General features: G+C 41.4%; 1 protein-coding gene across 3 annotated transcripts in view; it reads left to right on the forward strand.

The window, feature by feature from the left end:
- LOC112233022 (tyrosine-protein phosphatase non-receptor type 11) overlaps positions 1-19,156 on the forward strand; it is a 57,578-nt gene that overhangs the window by 6,343 nt on the left and 32,079 nt on the right. The window lies entirely within an intron of this gene.

A 19,156-nucleotide genomic window follows, 5' to 3' on the forward strand; every position in this document is an offset into this window, starting at 1 on the left:
TGCAAGCACCAACAATTCGGTTGAAACTTCTCATCAATAAAGTGTACTTTCAAACTAATGTAGGGCTCGGTTGTTCTACTAGACCAAAAGTAATAATCAACGTGTGAGTTTCAACTTCTCCCTTAATTTTGTTATACAGTGTTGGGTTTACAATTTGGGAGAAATACAGTGCATTTAGAAAGTATTCTCACCCCTTGACTTTTTCCACATTTTGTTGTGTTACAGCCTACATTTTAGATTGATTAAAATTGAGGTTGTGTGTCACTGACCTACACACAATACTCAATGTCAAAGTGGAATAATCTTTACTTTTTTAATAAAATAAAAAAATAATAATTAATAAAAAATGAAAATCTGGAATGTCGAGTCAATAAGTATTCAACCCCTCTGTTATGGCACGCCTAAATAAGTTCAGGAGTAGAAATGTGCTTAACAAGTCACATAACAAATTGCATGGACTCCCTCTGTGTGCAATAATCGTGGTTAACATGATTTTGTAACCCACAAATAAAATTATCTGTAAGCCCCTCAGTTGAGCAGTGAATTTCAAACACAGAGTTAACCTCAAAGACCAGGGAGGTTTTCCAATGCCTCGCAAAGAAGGGCACTTACTGGTAGATGGGTAAATAAAAGCAGACATTGAATATCCCTTTGAGCATGGTGAAGTTATTAATTACACTTTGGATGTTACACCCAGTCACAACAAAGATACAGGCGTCCTTCCTAACTCAGTTGCCGGAGAGGAAGGAAACCACTCAGGGATTTCAACATGAGGCCAATGGTGACTTTAAAACAGTTACATAGTTTAATGGCTGTGATAGGAGAAAACTGAGGATGGATCAACAACATTGTATTTATCCCACAATGCTAACCTAACTGACAGAGTGAAAGGAAGCCTGCACAGAATATAAATATTCCAAAACATGCACCCTGCAGTAAAACTGCAAAAAAATATGGGAAAGAAATTAACTTTATGTCCTGAATACAAAGCGTTGTGTTGGAGTTGACCAAAACATAACACATCACTGAGTACCACTCTTCATATTTTTAAGCATGGTGGTTGCTGCATCGTGTATGCTTGTCATCGGCAAGGACTATGGAGTTTTTGGGGTAAAAAGAAACAGAATAGAGCCAAGCACAGGTAAAATCCTAGAGGAAAACCTGGTTCAGTCTGCTTTCCAATAGATACTGGGAGACAAATTCACAAATCCTTTCAGCAGGACAATAACCCAAAACTCAAGGCCAAATCTACACTGGAGTTGCTTACCAAGACGACATTGTATGTTCCTGAGTGGCCGAGTTACAGGTTTGACTGAAATCGGCTCGAAAATCAATGGCAAGACTTGACAATGGCTACATAGCAATGATCTACAACCAACTTAACAGAGCTTGAAGAATTTAAAGAATAATGTGCAAATATTGTACAAAACAGGTGCAAAGCTCTTAGAGACTTACCCAGAAAGACTTAAAGCTGTAATTGTTGCCAAATGTGCTTTTAACATTGACTCAGGAGGTTGAATGCTCTTTCCATGACATAGCAGTGTTTCCCAAACTCAGTCCTGGAGACCCACAGGGGTTCACATTTTGGTTTTTGCACTAGTGCTACACAGCTGATTATCAGCTATGTAGTGCTAGGGCAAAAAACTAAACGTGCACCCATTGGGGTCCCCAGGACCGAGTTTGGGAAACACTGAATAGACTGTCCAGGTGAATCCAGTTGAAAGCTACGATCCCTTATTGATGTCACCTGTTAAATCCTCTTCAATCAGTGTAGATGAAGGGGGGAGACAGGTTAAAGAAGGATTTTTAAGCCTTGAGACAATTTAGACATGGATTTTGTGTGTGCGCCATTCAGAGGGTGAATGGGCAAGACAGGGTATGGTAGTAGGTGCCAGGCGCACCAGTTTGTGTCAAGAATCAAATCAAATCAAGTTTTATTAGTCACATGCGCCGAATACAACACCTTACCGTGAAATACTTACTTACGAGCCCCTAACCGACAGTGCAGTTTTAAAAAATACTGCAACGCTGCTGAGTTTCAAATCAATTTTGACAGTTTCCAGTGTGTATCAAGAATGGTCCACCACCTAAAGGACATCCAGCCAACTTGACACAACTGTGGGAAGCATTGGAGTCAACACGGGCTAGCATCCTTCTGGAATGCTTTCGACACCGTGTAGAGTCCAGGCCCCGATGAATTGAGGCTGTTCTGAGGGCATTTCAATCCCGCCTTGTAACGCAACCAGATGTGGAAAAAGTCAAGGGGTGTGAATACTTTCTGAAAGCACTGTATGTGTGAGATGGTATCTTTAATCTCCTGTCCAGCGTGTTTGTGATCTTCTTGAAGCCTTCTTGGCTGACAGCCAAAGACATGATTCTTGTTGACACTATGTGATAGATCGGTGATGGCCTCTGGGATTTCAATGTTTTTTCGTAGAGTGTTACACTTGAAAACGCATTGGCAATCAATGTCTGTTTAACGCAGGTGGCTGGCTATGGCTGAGGGTGTTTGCTGCTGTCTTTTTTTCACCATGCAATTGTTGTAAACTAAGGGCTGGTTCTTCTTCAAATGGTTCAATAAATGTGTCAGGTTGCCTCTCGTTGTTGCCACAACTCTGAAGCTCTTTTTGCATAACTCTTGCATTTGGTTGACATCAGTTCGCCTGTAGCCGAAATACTGCCATACCGCCTAATATGCACCCTTCTTTTGCACCAAATTGACGTTCTCGTTAGCACTAGTAGTACTCATGTTTCTGACACTCTGTGAAGCCCTTTTCCTCGTCACCAGGAATTCATGATAAGAGCTGCTATAATTACCAATGGAATCAAATCCTCTAATCTTCCCTCCTGCTGTGTTTGAGTTAGGTTATCACATTTTGATATCATTTCCAGCCCCTGTTTGATGCATATACACAGCACTCTCAAATGTATGTGCCAGTTTGTCATTTCCTTGGTTGGTTTGGTTGGAAATGTGTTTCTTCTGTTATTTGTAGCTGTATGATTCAAAGTCTATACAGTTTTTGTGTGTGGTGAAAAAAAGGCAACAGGTTTAGGTCAGAGAAAAAAGGAAGTCACTGTTACTGGCTAATGACTACCTAATACCATTTAAAGGGGCAGCTCACAACTACCAGAGACAAAGTTTTTGAAATATGAAAAACTATCCCTTTAAACGTGTACATTTCTGACTTCATAATATTGCTCCAATTGGAATTACAATAACATACATTTTAACAACCAGGGGCTAAAGTTGCATTTTTAAGAGAGCAGTCTAGGCATTCTATGGTTATTTTTAACTGTCAGTTTTTCTTTCTGCTTTCTTCTAAATTTATGACTGATCAACCTGTTTGCTTCAACAAATGTGCAATGGTGGTTATCAAGGCATGGGCCATGACAATGTACACTCTCAGACAATGTATAACGGTCAGGTTATATTAAAACAGCAATGCCACACTCCTTGTCTGGCCATAGTTGAACCTATAGCTCCATGTAACCAGAGTAGAATGATTGCGCTCTCTTAAAAATGTGTGTGCATAGCCTGTGCTAGCTTGCTCATGCAAGTTAAATGGATTGTCCTTTAATTAAGTGTAAAAGCCCCCCCCTCCTGATTTTCAAAATCAGTGCACACAATCAGGAAGATTAGTTAGCCATCCCCTGAAAACAGATGGGGTTAGTCCATAATATCCCTCAAATACTTATATGGCTATCATGCGCAACATCAAAGCGCTACGTTAACTGCTAGCTTCTAGACGCTAGCTGGCTACATAGTGATGTGAGGCATCTATCCGCTGAGGGTGGGTTTGCACTGCATGTACTGTAAATAACCCAAGATCATCAGCTGTTCTAAAAATACCAGCAGCATGACCAAAATCCACACCCCAGGGCTTGTCTGTGACCGATATAGCCCTAACGGGGCTTTCATGCAGCATTCGGGGCACTAAGTATATCACCTTTTTGTCACCAGGCCTAGCCAGGACTTTAAATAGCCACGGCTGTATTGAACTTGAGACATTATGTAAGAGGATAGAGAGCCCGGCGTGCTGGATGCACGTGGGGCCTCTGTTTCCCCTGTCTGTCTGAGCAAGCTAGCGCTCTGCTATGTTTGTCCGCTGAGCCATGGCTCTGACTGAGTTGCTCTCCCTTCCTTTCTTTCCCTTCTTCTACCCTTCCTCGCTCTACCTCATGCTCTCTCGCTCTGTATGTCGAATTTTATGCAAGTCTCTCAATGACAGTTTTATTTCTCTCTCCTCTCTCGCTCTCTTTCTCTCTCCCTCCCAGTGCTCAATGCATAATACAAGGAAGTGAAGCGCCTAGTAGTTGTCAAGGAAAACCTATTCTTGGAAAGCCCTGAGTCACTCCTGCAGTCATGTTCTGTGGAGATAACTATGATACTTGTAGCATGAGGACACCACAGAAAGGGCATACTTCACGTCTTTTTATATTTCTAATTGTATTTTTAACTTGTGTAATTTATAGTACAGTAAGTCAAGTTGTCTAAATGGGTAAACAAAATGAGAAACAAGATTTTCCACTTTTTTCCAAAAGCGATTTCTCAGTGAGAGATAGGACAAGCATGGATACTACCAGTTAATCATTCAACTCTGCATACAGAAAAAGTGAAAGGGCAAACACATTTGCCCCAGACTTACACAACAACCAACCAAATCATAGTTTGACAAAAAAATCCCATTCTGGTTTTCAGCGAAAAGGTACACGGAAGGGCTGTCCACTCATACCACAATACATTGGTTTATTGTATGAATACCATTGTAACATTTTACATAAAGCATTCAGGTATAATGCTTTATAACTTGTTATAAACATGTGTTAGCCTTTATAATTTCTTAGAACAATGCTTATAATGTCTATTTATGCACCAATGCCAATGAAAGGCAATAGAGGAGCCTGCAGGCTCTTGAGGGTGAACTTGTTAACCATTAGCATCTTCATAGCAGACTGAATAGGACCCCTGGGACTGGATCAAGCTTAAGCACAGGGTTTAAAATGGGAAACTCTTAATAAACTGGCCTGGCCTCAAGGTGTCATGTCTGGGCACAGGCTGCTAGTGACGTGAGCTTTCTGGGAAAACTCAACTGGTTTCTTGACTTCAGTGTGACTTGTAATGTATATTCTTTATTTATTGGTGAAGTAGATGGCATGGCTGAGCATTGAATGCTACTCAAAATTAAAATGTTTGCTTTTGTCCTTGTCAGCGTCATGTCTATCTTTATTCATCCACAATGTCTTGCTTGACATGCAGGAGCAATTCTCCATTGTGATTATTCCTCTCAAATGTAAGTAATCATATACAGTGCCTTCGGAAAGTATTCAGACCCTTAGACTTTTCCCATATTTTGTTACGTTACAGCCTTAATAACCTAAAATGGATAAAATAAAATAAAAAAATCAGCAGTCTACGCACAATGCCCCAAAATGACATAGCAAAAGCAGGTTTTTAGAATTTTTGCAAATATATTAAAACAAAAAACAGAAGTAACTTATTTACATAAGTATTCAGGCCCTTTGCTATGAGACTCGAAATTGATCTCCGGTGCATCCTGTTTACATTGATCATCCTTGAGATGTTTCTACAACTTGATTGGAGTCCACCTGTGGTAAATTCAATTGATTGGAGATGATTTGGAAAGGCACACACCTGTCTATATAAGTTCCCATAGTTGACAGTGCATGTCAGAGCAAAAACCAAGCCATGAGGTCGAAGGAATTGTCCGTAGAGCCCCCGAGACACGATTGTGTCGAGGCACAGATCCTGGGAAGGGTACCAAAAAATGTCTGCAGAATTGAAGGTCCCCAAGAACACAGGGGCCTCCATCATTCTTAAATGGAAGAAGTTTGGAACCACCAAGACTCTTCCTAGAGCTGGCCGCCCGGGCCAAATTGAGCAATCGGGAGAAGGGCCTTCGTCAGGGAGGTGACCAAGAACCGATGGTCACTCTGACAGAGCTCTGGAGATCCTCTGTGGAGATGGGAGAACCTTCCAGAAGGACAACCATCTCTGGAGCTCTCCACCAATCAGGCCATTATGGTAGAGTGGCCAGACGGAAGCCACTCCTCAGTAAAAGGCACATGACAGCCCGCTTGGAGTTTGCCAAGATGCACCTAAAGGACTCTCAGGCCATGAGAAACTAGATTCTCTGGTCTGATGAAACCAAGATCAAACTCCTTGGGCTGAATGCCAAGTGTCACGTCTGGAGGTAACCTGGCACCATCAATACTGTGAAGCATGGTGGTGGCAGCATCATGCTGTGGGGATGTTTTTCAGCGGCAGGGACTGGGAGACTCATCAGGATTGAGGCAAAGATTAACAGAGCACAGTACAGAGAGGCCCTTGATGAAAACCTGTTCCAGAGTGATCAGGACATTTAGAATGGGGCAAAGGTTCACTTTCCAACAGGACAACGACCCTAAGCACACAGCCAAGACAACGCAGGAGGGGCTTCGGGACAAGTCTCAATGTCCTTGGGTAGCCCAGCCAGAGCCCGGACTTGAAGCCGATCGAATATCTCTGGAGAGACCTGAAAATAGCTGTGCAGCAACGCTCCCATCCAACATGGTAGAGCTTGAGAGGATCTGCAGAAAATAATGGGATAAACTCCCCAGATACAGCTGTGCCAAGCTTGTAGCGCCATACCCAAGAAGACTCAAGGCTGTAATCCCTACCAAAGGTGCTTCAACAAAGTACTGAGTAAAGGGTCTGAATACTGAATATTTTAATTTTTTATAAATTAGCCAACATTTCTTAACCTGTTTTTGCTTTCACATTATGGGGTATTGTGTGTAGATTTATGAGGAGAAAAAAACAAATAAAACATTTCTAGAATAAGGCTGTAACCTAACAGAATGTGGAAAAAGTCAAGGGGTCTGAATACTTTCCGAAAGCACTGCATCTTGCCATTCTTAAAAGAGTGCAATCATTGGCATGTCTAATTTCAGTCCTTTCATCTTCTATCCGATTTGATCCATTTCTAGATAATTTCAAGATATTCTCCATTTGTTTCACTGTTCCATTTTTTTCTGAATGTTTAATTAGTGTTACATGCATTTAATATTGTGTTGCAATGTAATTTAAGCATTTCATCAGGCATCAGCATCATTTGAAAATGACAGAACTAACTCATGTAGGCCAGCTACTGTATCCACCAGTACTACTGTATCCACCAGTACTGTATGTCCACCATTATCTCCCACATAACAGCAACACAGACTCCAATATGCCAGTAGAGAGCATAGAGACTTTACATAGTTTTCTATGTTATACATCCTTACTAGGCAAGGAGGTCAGTAATGTCCTACTGTGCATGTAGACTAGACCTTTCAATGTGCCTTGCTTGGGAACTGGCAACCACAAGGAAGGAAGTCTGAATTAGGAGTAGGGGTCTTCAGTTGGAGTGGAGACGGTGCCGTGTCATGTAGGTCCCCAGAGGGACAGCCTGATAGCTGCTCCGATGAACCTATCAAGGCCCTTTGCACTCATCCAAATCCCAGATTAAATGCCCCCGCCTCTCTTGCTTAAACCCGCAGAGGCAGCACTCCTACAAGTCCCTGCCCTCCCCCCTCGTTCCTCCCTCCCTTCCCCTCCTTGTGTAACCGTGCCGGGCTGGATTACTAAACTCTGAGGCAACTGAACCGGGGGGCTCTGACAAGCTCTGACCAGAATGGTTAGGTAGGGGGAGAAAACTCTCATTCACTTCCTGACATTCATTAACAGCCTCTTTTTTTTCCACCCACATGCATTGGGTCTTACCAGTAGATTGCTGCTGTTATGTTGCTAGTGCAACGCACTTGGTCAAGTTGGTCTCAGGCTTCAATGGTTGACAGTTCATAACCTTGTGTGCATTTTGGAGGGTCTGGCTGGAGTGGACTGAGTGGGTGTGCTTATTTGTGGACATGTGGTCCGTGTTAGAGCTTTCTGAGGCAAGTGAGCATGCTAACTGTTAAGTGTTTGGGGATAGACCTGGGCAGTGTGGTCCCTCTCAGAGTAGCTCAGGCCAGGGAGAGCGAGAGAGGGCAGGATTAGTGCAGTAATTGGTGAGAAGTGCTCTTTGTTCCATTGATGGGTCAGGGGTCAAACAAGGGGTGACCTCCTGCCTGATCCCCATTAGCAGGCAGGCGAGGGTGCATGTGTGGTTTAAGTGCATTGGGGTGGGGGTTGCAGACTAGATGGACTAAAGCCCAAAACAGAAAAGGATACTGACCACTCTCTCTTGCACGTTGACCTGCAATGGACACAAAGCGTTGGCCACTTTGTCGGGCATTTGTTTCAATATCAAAACAAACAAAACAAAACTCTCTGAACATTGTTGCATTTGTTTTGGAATGGGTGGTCCTGAACAACTCTAAGCATTGTATTTGGTACAAATCATTCCCTATGTTCTATGGAAATTAATGGTGTAGTTGAGGCGACTAAATTACTTGACGTTGCCTTAGATTGTAAACTGTCATGGTCAAAACATATAGATTCAATGGTTGTAAATATGGGGAGATGTCTGTCTGTAATAAAGAGATGCTCTGCTTTTTAAATTATTTTTTTCTCCCCAATTTCGTGGTATCCAATTGTTAGTAGTTACTATCTTGTCTCATCGCTACAACTCCAGTACGGGCTCGGGAGAGAAGAAGGTTGATACACAACCCAACCAAGCCGCACTGCTTCTTAACACAGCGCGCATCCAACCCGGAAGCCAGCCGCACCAATGTGTTGGAAGAAACACCATGCACCTGGCAACCTGGTTAGCATGCACTGCGCCCGGCCCGCCACAGGGGTCGCTAGTGCACGATGAGACAAGGATATCCCTACCGGCCAAACCCTCCCTAACCCGGACAACGCTAGGCCAATTGTGCGTCGCCCCACGGATCTCCCGGCCGCGGCCGGCTGAGACAGAGCCTGGGCGCAAACCCAGAGTCTCTGGTGGCACAGCTAGCACTGCGTTGCAGTTCCCTAGACCACTGTGCCACCCGGGAGGCCATGCTCTGCTTTTCTGACAGCACACTCCAAAAAGCAAGTTCTGCATTCTCTAGTTTTGTCTTAACTTGATTATTGTCCAGTCGTGTGGTCCAGTGCTGCAAGGAAAGACCTAGTTGAGCTGCAGGCGGCCCAGAACAGAGCAGCACATCTTGCTCTTCATTGTATTCAAAGGGCTGATATACATTCTATGCAGTCTCTCTTGGCTAAGAGTTGAGGAGAGACTGACTGCATCACTTCTTTTTATAAGAAACAATGTGTTGAAAATCCCAAATTGTTTGCATAGTCAACTTACACACAACTCTGACACACACACTTATCCCCCTGACATGCCGACAGGGGTCTTTTCACAGTCTCCAAATCCAGAACAAATTCAAGAAGGCATACGGTATTATGTAGAGCCAGTTTTGCATGGAATTCCGTTCCATCTCATATTGCTCAAATAAACAGCAAACCTGGTTTAAAAAAACATGATATATATATATATATATATATATCATGTATAGCAACACCTCACGGCACAATGCCTCTCCCCTATTTGACCTAGATAGTTTGTGTATGTATTTATATGTAGGCTACGTGTGTCTTTAAAACATTTTTTATGTAGTTCTGTACTCAGCTGTTCTTGTCTATTAATGTTCTGTATTATGTCATGTTTCATGTTTTGTGTGGACCCCAGGAAGAGTAGCTGCTGCTTTTGCAACAGCTAAGGGGGATCATAATAAAATACAAAAAAATGTGATTTACTCCAAAAACTGTTGTATAAATTGTGCAGAAAAGATACCAGTAATGTTGGTTGTTAGTAGTTATTACAGAGCAATGGTGATTTTCGCAGGGTCAACAAGTGTGTATCTTTTATGCTTTAACGGGTTCAGAGACTACATGGTCTGAGTGGGCTGCCATTGTTTCATCAGTTGAAATGAGTGACCACAATGCTGGGCTGAAAGCTGCTTGTCTGGGATTACTATAGTAACACATGGCATTTTTTTCTGATTGGTAGACATTTTTTTCCCATGACCCAGTAAAAAATGTCAGATTAATAACAAAATCAAGTCTAGTCTGGACCCCAGTCAACACAATACAACCCAAGTTGTGTACTCTACTCTACGGGACTGTGTATTCAAGAAGGCAGCACCCCAGAATACCATATACTGTATGTCCCAGTGGTGGTCGGTGCTGTTTTTTTTTTTTATGAGCATGGCCTTATTCAAAGACTCAATCATGGACACACTCTTACTGAGAGTTGTGGCTGCTTTGCGTGATGTATTGTTGTCTCTACCTTCTTGCCCTTTGTGCTGTTATCTGTGCCCAATAGTGTTTGTTTCATGTCTTGTGCTGCTACCATGTTGTTACTACCATATTGTTGTGTTGCTACCTTGCTATGTTGTTTTTAGGTCTCTCTTTTATATAGTGTTGTGTTGTCTCTCTTTTCGTGATGTGTGTTTTTGTCCTATATTTATTTTTAATCTCAGGTCCCATCCTCGCAGGAGGCCTTTTGCCTTTTGGTAGGTCGTCATTGTAAATAAGAATTTGTTCTTAACTGACTTGCCTAGTTATTCTTCACTTGTGGACTTCAATGCACAACAGATCAGCTGTATGTGACCAGGCAAAACAAAACAAAAAACTTTTCAAGCCAAACCATATTATAACCGCTATACACTGCCTACATCGTTGTCACAATATTAGCTAAAGTAACGTCATAATCAGCATAGCTAATAAAACGAATGAGTTAGTAAACTCTCTACAATCATGCAGTAATGTTACAGTGTACCGTCAGTAAGCAGTTTAGCAGTTACACCGGTGTGCCCCGGTGGCAATACATTTGTAAAACCAAACGCTTACCTTGACTTTGAAGAGTTCCAGTGTTGTGTTGGATAGTCATAGCCAGCTAGCTAACATAGTATCTCTCTGCTTGAGCAAGGTGTTTGAGTAGGCTAAAGTAGCTAGCTCCATTTGCTAGCTAAGAAAGTGAAAAATAAATCATGAAACCTCTGTCTTTGTCTTTCTCTTGCTTCTCCTTCATTTTGGAAGAAATTAATTTGCTCAAAACTATTCAACTATTGTCTTTCCCTCTCTGAGTCAACTACTCACCACATGTTATGCACTGCAGTGCTACCTAGCTGCAGCTTATGCTTTCAGTACTAGATTCATTATCTGATCCTTTGATTGGGTGGACAACATATCAGTTCATGCTTCAAGAGCTCTGATAGATTGGAGGATGTCCTCTGGAAGATGTCATAATTACTGTCTAAGTCTATGGAAGGGGGTGAGAACTATGACCCTCCTAGGTTTTGTATTGAAGTCAATGTACCCAGAAGAGTACAGAAGCTAGCTGTCCTCCGGCTACACCATGGTGCTATCCTACAGAGTGCTGTTGAGGCTACTGTAGACCTTCATTGGAAAAACTGTGTTTTAATCCATTATTTGGTGAACATATGACTAATTTAGTTTTATTTAAAAAGGATAACTTTTTCAATGTTTTGCCAAGAGTGTGCAATGCTGTCATCAAGGCAAAGGGTGTCTACTTTAAAAAATCTCAAATATAAAATATGTTTAACACTTTTTTTGGTTACTACATGATTCCATATGTGTTATTTTGTCATTTTGAAGTCTTCACTATTGTTCTACAATGTAGAAAATAGTAAAAATGAAGAAAAACCCATGAATGAGTAGGTGTGTTCAAACTTTTGACTGGTACTGTACATAGAATGTTGCACATAGTTCAAGTAACAACTGGTGGGCAGCAGTGTGATCAGGAGGATGTGGAGCTTGTTGTTTATTTAGACTTACCTCTTTTTTTTTATTACCACATTATGTAATGGTGTAATTATAATACTATATATGATTATGAAAGGACTGGTTGTACAGCAGAAATCTAATAGACATAAAAATGTGTGCTACAGTATTTCTCTTTTACATTTAGTTTTTTATGTTCCCCTTCCTCCCCCTGTACTGAGCAATAGTTCCCTCTTCTGCACAGCTAAGCCACAGAGCCATGTGTAGAATAGTACAATGTTGAATGTTAAAGGTACTGTCATACAAAGTGGAGTATTATAGAAGACATAACAGTTTCATGTAGCTATGTCCAACCTCTGCCATATGGTATTCTCTGTAAAGTGCATAGTTAGGTTTTGCAAAGCCTGACGCCATACTCGCATTGTATCGTAGGATAGAAATAGAATCCATAGAACAGATTCTGTTTGTATGCTCTGGCACGTAAGGCTATACTGCTTAGTAGAGATGAGCTTGATTCTTGTCCGCTGTGATTGAAACAAGGAACTGGAACGACCTTTTTGTGTTACGTTTTCACACATATCGGGCCGTATTCATTTGTGCACACTGTAGCAAAACATTTTAACGAAGTAAAACAAAAACATGTATCTTATTTGACATCCATGTAGTCACTCCCTGTTTCAGTGTGTTTTCTTCCATTTGGTGCCTAGTAAATACGACCCTGCTATTTGGTTTGGTTTGTCTTGAGGTCATGGCATTCATGGAACATTGAGGCCTGTGGTAATGCACAGGATGGAAAGTGTTTGGTGTGCCTCGCCATCCTTGACAGAAACATTGATTTTGGCTCCGAGAATGGGATTTGTAGTTTTTATAGCTTGGTAGACAGAGCATGGTGCTGCTGAAATTTCAAATAGAGAAAAAGTTGACTGTTAGAAATGTCAAACGTGCTCAACAACTCACAGAAAAAGATTGAATACCAAAAAAAAGAATAAAACACTACATTGCTGTCATCTTGCTACTATAGCAATACAATGTATTGTACTGGTAACAGTCATGTACTTGTAATTCCTCTTATCTCCTACTGACTGCTTGTTTTTGAACCAGGTGGACCATAGTGATCCCTATTCTACAGTACATCAGGTGTGTTTCTGAGTCTCCACACGCAAAACAATTGCTCTATATCCCAGTCCAATGTTAATGCCACAGCTTGGGCATTTGATGATATCAGAGAGAGCCTTGTTCATTCCCCCCCTGCCATGTATTTGTGTCTAATCCCTTGGTGAATGCCAGTGGTAATCGGTTATGATTTGCTGCTGCTGTTTGAAAAGTTCCTCAGTAATCTCCTGGGCTTGGAATGAGAAAAAGCATGGTGCCTGGGTGGATGAGGGGGTCAGGTGCAATCTGGGCCAGTGTCAGTCCCCAGATGTCTGCAGCTTCCCATGGCTTTGGCCCCGTCTGTTCCCTCTTCCATCAGCTCCACTACTGTCTACTGTTGACATCTCTCTCTGTTTCTCCCTCTCTCTTTTTCTCTCATGTGAATCTGCTTTGTGAATGACAAGCTGTCAATAAAGCGTGATTCATCCTGATCTGAGTGCAATTCCACCGGAGGTTCGGAGCGAAGGCACAGGACAACGATCCGCCATTCCAAGGACTGGGTTTTACTCGTTTGACGTTGTAGGGACTTAATCGATATAGATGTTTGCCCAGCGGTTGAGCTCAAGCTCCCCACGAGTCCGGTTAAATTGGATCCATAGTTTTGCCATCAAACAGAAATATGAAAGGATGTGTGTTTCACGGCTACTTGAAGGCTGTACGAAAGTCTCACAAGGCTTGTAAGTAGACCTAGTGTTAACATGTCTGTTCATGTCCTTATCTTATGAATACAGTCCCTTAAGAGAAAAAAAACATTTATTTTTTCATGACACTGGTCATGTTTTTTTTTGCTTTCCTAAATATGAACATGAAAATACCCAAATACTCACTACTGTGCCAGGGCAAAGAAACTTGATCTGGTAAAGATTGTATGTGAAGGTTAATAAAAGGATCTCTTGTTGCGCTCGCTGCATGTATCACTGTCCATACTTCTTTGGGAAGCGCGGGGGAAGGAAAGCAATCTTTTGCCGTGGAAATGAATGGGCTGTGTGACTCACTGTTTCTCTAAATGTTAGTGTCAAAATCTATTCTTTTCCCACTCGTGTTGAATCACTGGCATTTAACAAAATCCCCCTCTTATCGCTGATATTTTGTATTAAGTCATCTTCAAAAGTCCCCTGCAGTGTTTTTCTTAACACATTGTAAACAGTGTTCTGAAAGCTGTATTTAAACCACCACTACATTCACTGTAGCTACGACCTGGTTCTTCACACTTCTCCTAAAGTGTGCACTTGCACACTCAGTCATGGATTTAACAATGTTGGAAACTACCCCCCACCCAAAGCTTATACAGCACCTATACAATGCCTGTAAATCCATGACGGGGAATGTGCAAATGCATACTTTAAGGAAGTATGCACACTATGCATACTTCAATGGAAACTCTGGTGTGCTGTTGCTTGCTAAATGGTTTGGATTCTGAAGCAACTGATGGAGATGTGCAGTTGTAGGAAAGGGTCGTATTGGTAAAGCAGTGGACTAGGTCTTAAGGTTTGGCTTTAGCTGTTTTATGGCGTAACAGACTATTGACAGTGTCACAACACCCAGTAGGTGTGTTTTTAATATTCATAGGCTGTTGTTTTGACAGCTCATCTTAGTTTGTTTCCTGTCATTTATTGACCTGGCAGGACTAAGGACGAGGGCCTTTGTGAGGATTCTGTGCACCGATTGGATTAAATTGAACAAAGATTTTTTTTTTGAGAGAGTGTATGAGTTTGTTGAAGCATCAATAGTGGGTGCAACCTGTCTCGTGGCCACAGCAGACAAAGAAGCTACAGATTGCATATTTAAGTCTGATACCAGAACATTGAAATACATTCATCTAAGTGCGTATCCAACCATATTCAACACAGTGTTTTGTGGAAATTCTCAACCCGCGCTTGTGAATCTACAAAACGGACCATGAGCTCTCTTTTCCATTTACAACATCATTGCAATGGGCTCAATCAACGTTAGCTCTCATTTTAATGTCATTATTCATTATGCTTCATGCAAATAGGTTCACAGTTCTGCACTTTCACAAGATTTGAAAAGCCACAATAGTGAATTCATTGGCCATAGCAGCCACTTGTGGAAATGGGCCTTGCGACGCTAATAAGTAATAGATTAGCCTCACAGTAGTGATAGCAGGGGTCTCCAACAGTTTGATTGTGAACTACCAGTAGCTCTCAGCCCACCTACTGTATGAGTAGCTTGCCAAATAATTCAGAAAGTGCATGTATTTTTCACACGCTCCACCGCAATCTGTCACAAACAAATCTCACAAGTATCAGACACCGCAAGCTCCCAGATACTATATAATTAAATCCACATTGACATTGTCCCACCCCTGGTTAGACACAATTGGCTTAAAAAGCCAAATGTAACACAATATCTGCCAATTCATTTCTAGGAATATTGCCTCTGTGTGGTGTGCGCCTCTGTTTATCGTTCACTTCGTGTAGCCAGTTAGCAATAACTATAACTGTCTTCTGAGTAGGCAGAGACTTTCCCCAAAACCTTCACGATTAAATGGTAACTGCAAAGTAAGTATACCTGGCAGAATTTCAATGAGTGTACAAAACATCAAGAACAGCTGCTATTTCCATGACGTAGACTGACTAGGTAAGTCCAGGTGACAGCTATGATCCCTTATTGATGTCACTTGTTAAATCCACTTCAATCAGTGTAGATGAAGGGGAGGAGACAGGTTAAATAAGGATTTTTAAGCCTTGGGACAATTGCAACATGGATTGTGAATGTGTGTCATTCAGAGGGTGAATGGGCAAGACAAAATATGAAGTGCCTTTTGAACGGGGTATGATAGTAGGTGCCAAGCGCACCGGTTTGTCAAGAACTTGACACAACTGTGGGAAGCATTGGAGTCAACATGGGTCAGCATCCCTGTGGAACGCTTTCGACACCTTATAGAGTCCTTGCCCGACGAATTGAGGCTGTTCTGAGGCAAAAGGTGTTCTTAATGTTTTGTACACTCAGTGTATATCAGGATTCTTTCTACAGTATCAATCGGGTGGGCTTTTGTTTTGCAAACTCTGTCATGACATATGCAGGAGCAAAAATATTGCTCGACCAGCACATTCTTCGCTCCTAAAATTCTCAATTAGAGGGGTATTACACTCAAATCTTTTACCCTCAAGAATGGTCTTCTGATGTGAATTAAGCATTGGCATGGACTTAGAACATGAATTGTCATTGTTTCTCTACTAATAATTGTAATTTGTGAAGAAAAAAAAAGTAATTAAATTAAATTTAAAGGGAAAAATAACAGAAAGCTACATTCGGGAAAATACAAGTGATTATTTGAAAGCTAGGAAGAAATTAATGAGTTGCTCGTGAAATGTTTCATAAATAAAAGGAGCTCTCTTTAGTGATGTGCGAGTTGACTCATAACCTGCAGTGCGCACGGTTATATCCGCGGGGCGGGTTTAGGGTCAAGAAATATTGTGTAGATAAAGGGCGGGTGGGTGGCGGTCAGGTTGAATATTCTTATTTTTTCATTATGTTAATCTGCCGTTAGTGCGTAGCCTAAGCTTTAGGGCTAACTGTAGCGCACCAATACACATCAATTGCCAAATGCTTTTGGAAACTTGGGCAGAAGAAGTTAACGTTGATCCACTGAGGCAAAATGAACAATGGAGATTAATTCAAGAAGAGAAAAGCTGCAAAATGGAGAGTTGAAAATATCTAGAAGGGAGGAACAGAACAGTCGTCTAATGTTTGGGAAAGATGTGGTGAAAGAGGATGATGGCAGTGTTATGTTTGTGAGGTGCTATACAAATTAGATGGAGTTCTAGGTGGGATGTTTTTGTCTTTTTAAAATTAATTATGCAAGAATGATGTGTAAATATTCATATAAATAACCATATCGAAGTAAACTTAGTCACGCGATGACGTGTTGTGTGGTCTTCCCACTACGACTCGGGAAAGCATGCACTTTCACCACCCTGTGATGTTCATCATTTATTTAATCTGTAACCTAATAAACTGCAAGGTGATGAGGTTGATACTCCTTTCAAATAAATATTGACGGTCTTATTCTGGTGACATGATGATCGATTTGTTGGCTGCCGTTTTGACAAATAAAAATCATCTCATTCTTTTGTCCGTTAGTCATATGTGTGCTCTAGCCAACAGTGCGCAGTGGGCAGACTCGCTATATAACATATTTTTTTTTTGTGAGAAAACCATCAGTAGAGTTGAAAATTCCACGGTACATAGGAATTGAACTACAAATGGTATTTTTATGTACACTATGTCATCACGCACAGCCTTTTATCCGCAACAAGTCAATTTGATGGAAACATCACTGGTAGGAAAATGTACAGATTGTTTTTATGCGATTTTTGAATATTCACCAATTGGATGGAAACCTAGCCACTGACCGTAGGTCTATAACATCTAACATAGCCTAATATAATATTAACTCCTGCAGAATTAAGTATTTCTTGCAGTAAAATTATACACCAAATGTCAATGTTTTGGGAACGGGAGAGGAGAAATGTTTTCTTTCAGCATCTTAAGAGATGATAGTATTTCAACCACATAAAATAGGCATCTGAAATCTTAACAAAAACATGTTGTAACAGCTTTTAATGTCCTTCAAGCCGGTCTGATGCCATTTAGCATTTTCTCCTCGGTTCATAAACATCTTTGCTGCAAAATCAAATTTATTTATATAGCCCTTCGTATATCAGCTGATATCTCAAAGTGCTGTACAGAAACCCAGCCTAAAACCCCAAACAGCAAGCAATGCAGGTGTAGAAGCACAGTGGCTAGGAAAAACTCCCTAGAAAGGCCAAAACCTAGGAAGAAACCTAGAGAGGAACCAGGCTTTGTGGGGTGGCCAGTCCTCTTCTGGCTGTGCCGGGTGGAGATTATAACAGAACATGGCCAAGATGTTCAAATGTTCATAAATGACCAGCATGGTCCAATAATAATAATAAGGCAGAACAGTTGAAACTGGAGCAGCAGCACGGCCAGGTGGATTGGGGACAGCAAGGAGTCATCATGCCAGGTAGTCCTGAGGCATGGTCCTAGGGCTCAGGTCCTCTGAGAGAGAGAGCGAGAAAGAAAGAGAATTCGAGAGAGCATACTTAAATTCACACAGGACACCGAATAGGACAGGAGAAGAACTCCAGATATAACAAACTGACCCTAGCCCCCCGACACATAAACTACTGCAGCATAAATACTGGAGGCTGAGACAGGAGGGGTCAGGAGACACTGTGGCCCCATCCGAGGACACCCCCGGACAGGGCCAAACAGGAAGGATATAACCCCACCCACTTTGCCAAAGCACAGCCCCCACACCACTAGAGGGATATCTTCAACCACCAACTTACCATCCTGAGACAAGGCCGAGTATAGCCCGCAAAGATCTCCGCCACGACATTATTCTTGTGAGCAAGGGTTTATTTAGTCTTATAGGGCAACCAGTAATGACAGAAAAGAAGCTGTATGTATCTAATGATAGTCAAGTTGACTAACAAATAGCCTACCAAATTGCAGTGGTGGAAAAAGTACCCAGTTGTCATAAAGTCCAGATACCTTAATAGAAAATTACTCAAGTAAAAGTGAGTCACCCAGTAAAATACTACTTGAGAGTATTTTGGTTTTAAATATACTTAAGTATCAAAAGTAAATGTAATTGCTAAAATATACTTAAATATCAAAAGTTAAAGTATACATAATTTCAAATTCCTTATATTAAGCAAACCAGACTGTGCCATTTTCTTGTTATTTAAATGTACGGATAGCCAGGGGCACTCTCCAACACTCAGACATAATTTACAAACGACGCATGTGTGTTTAGTGAGCTCGCCAGATTAGAGACAGTAGAGCTGACCAGGGATGTTCTCTTGATAAGTGCTTTGAATTGGACCATTTTCTGTCCTGCTAAACATTCGAAATATAATGAGTACTTTTGGGTGTCAGGGAAAATGTAAAGAGTAAAAAGTACATTATTTTCTATGGGAATGCAGTGAAGTAAAAGTTGACAAAAATATAAATAGTAAAGTACAGATACCCCAAAAAATGACTTCATTAGTACTTTGGAGTAATTTTACTTAAGTACTTTACACCACCACCAAATGGCTGGAAATGATAAGCAGAAACAGGCTAATATCTAAAAGGCCTGTCAAAAATGAATTCCACTATCTCTGACTGTACAGTGCATTTTCTATATTTATGGGTTAGGATCGGGTGCGTGCTTAAGAATTTCACTTCATCACATATAGTCGTGCGGTTGCAGATGGGTTATTAGCAAATGCGTCCGGGTGCAGGTGAACAAACACA

Source organism: Oncorhynchus tshawytscha, linkage group LG16, assembly GCF_018296145.1.
Source record: "Oncorhynchus tshawytscha isolate Ot180627B linkage group LG16, Otsh_v2.0, whole genome shotgun sequence".
NCBI lineage: Eukaryota > Metazoa > Chordata > Actinopteri > Salmoniformes > Salmonidae > Oncorhynchus > Oncorhynchus tshawytscha.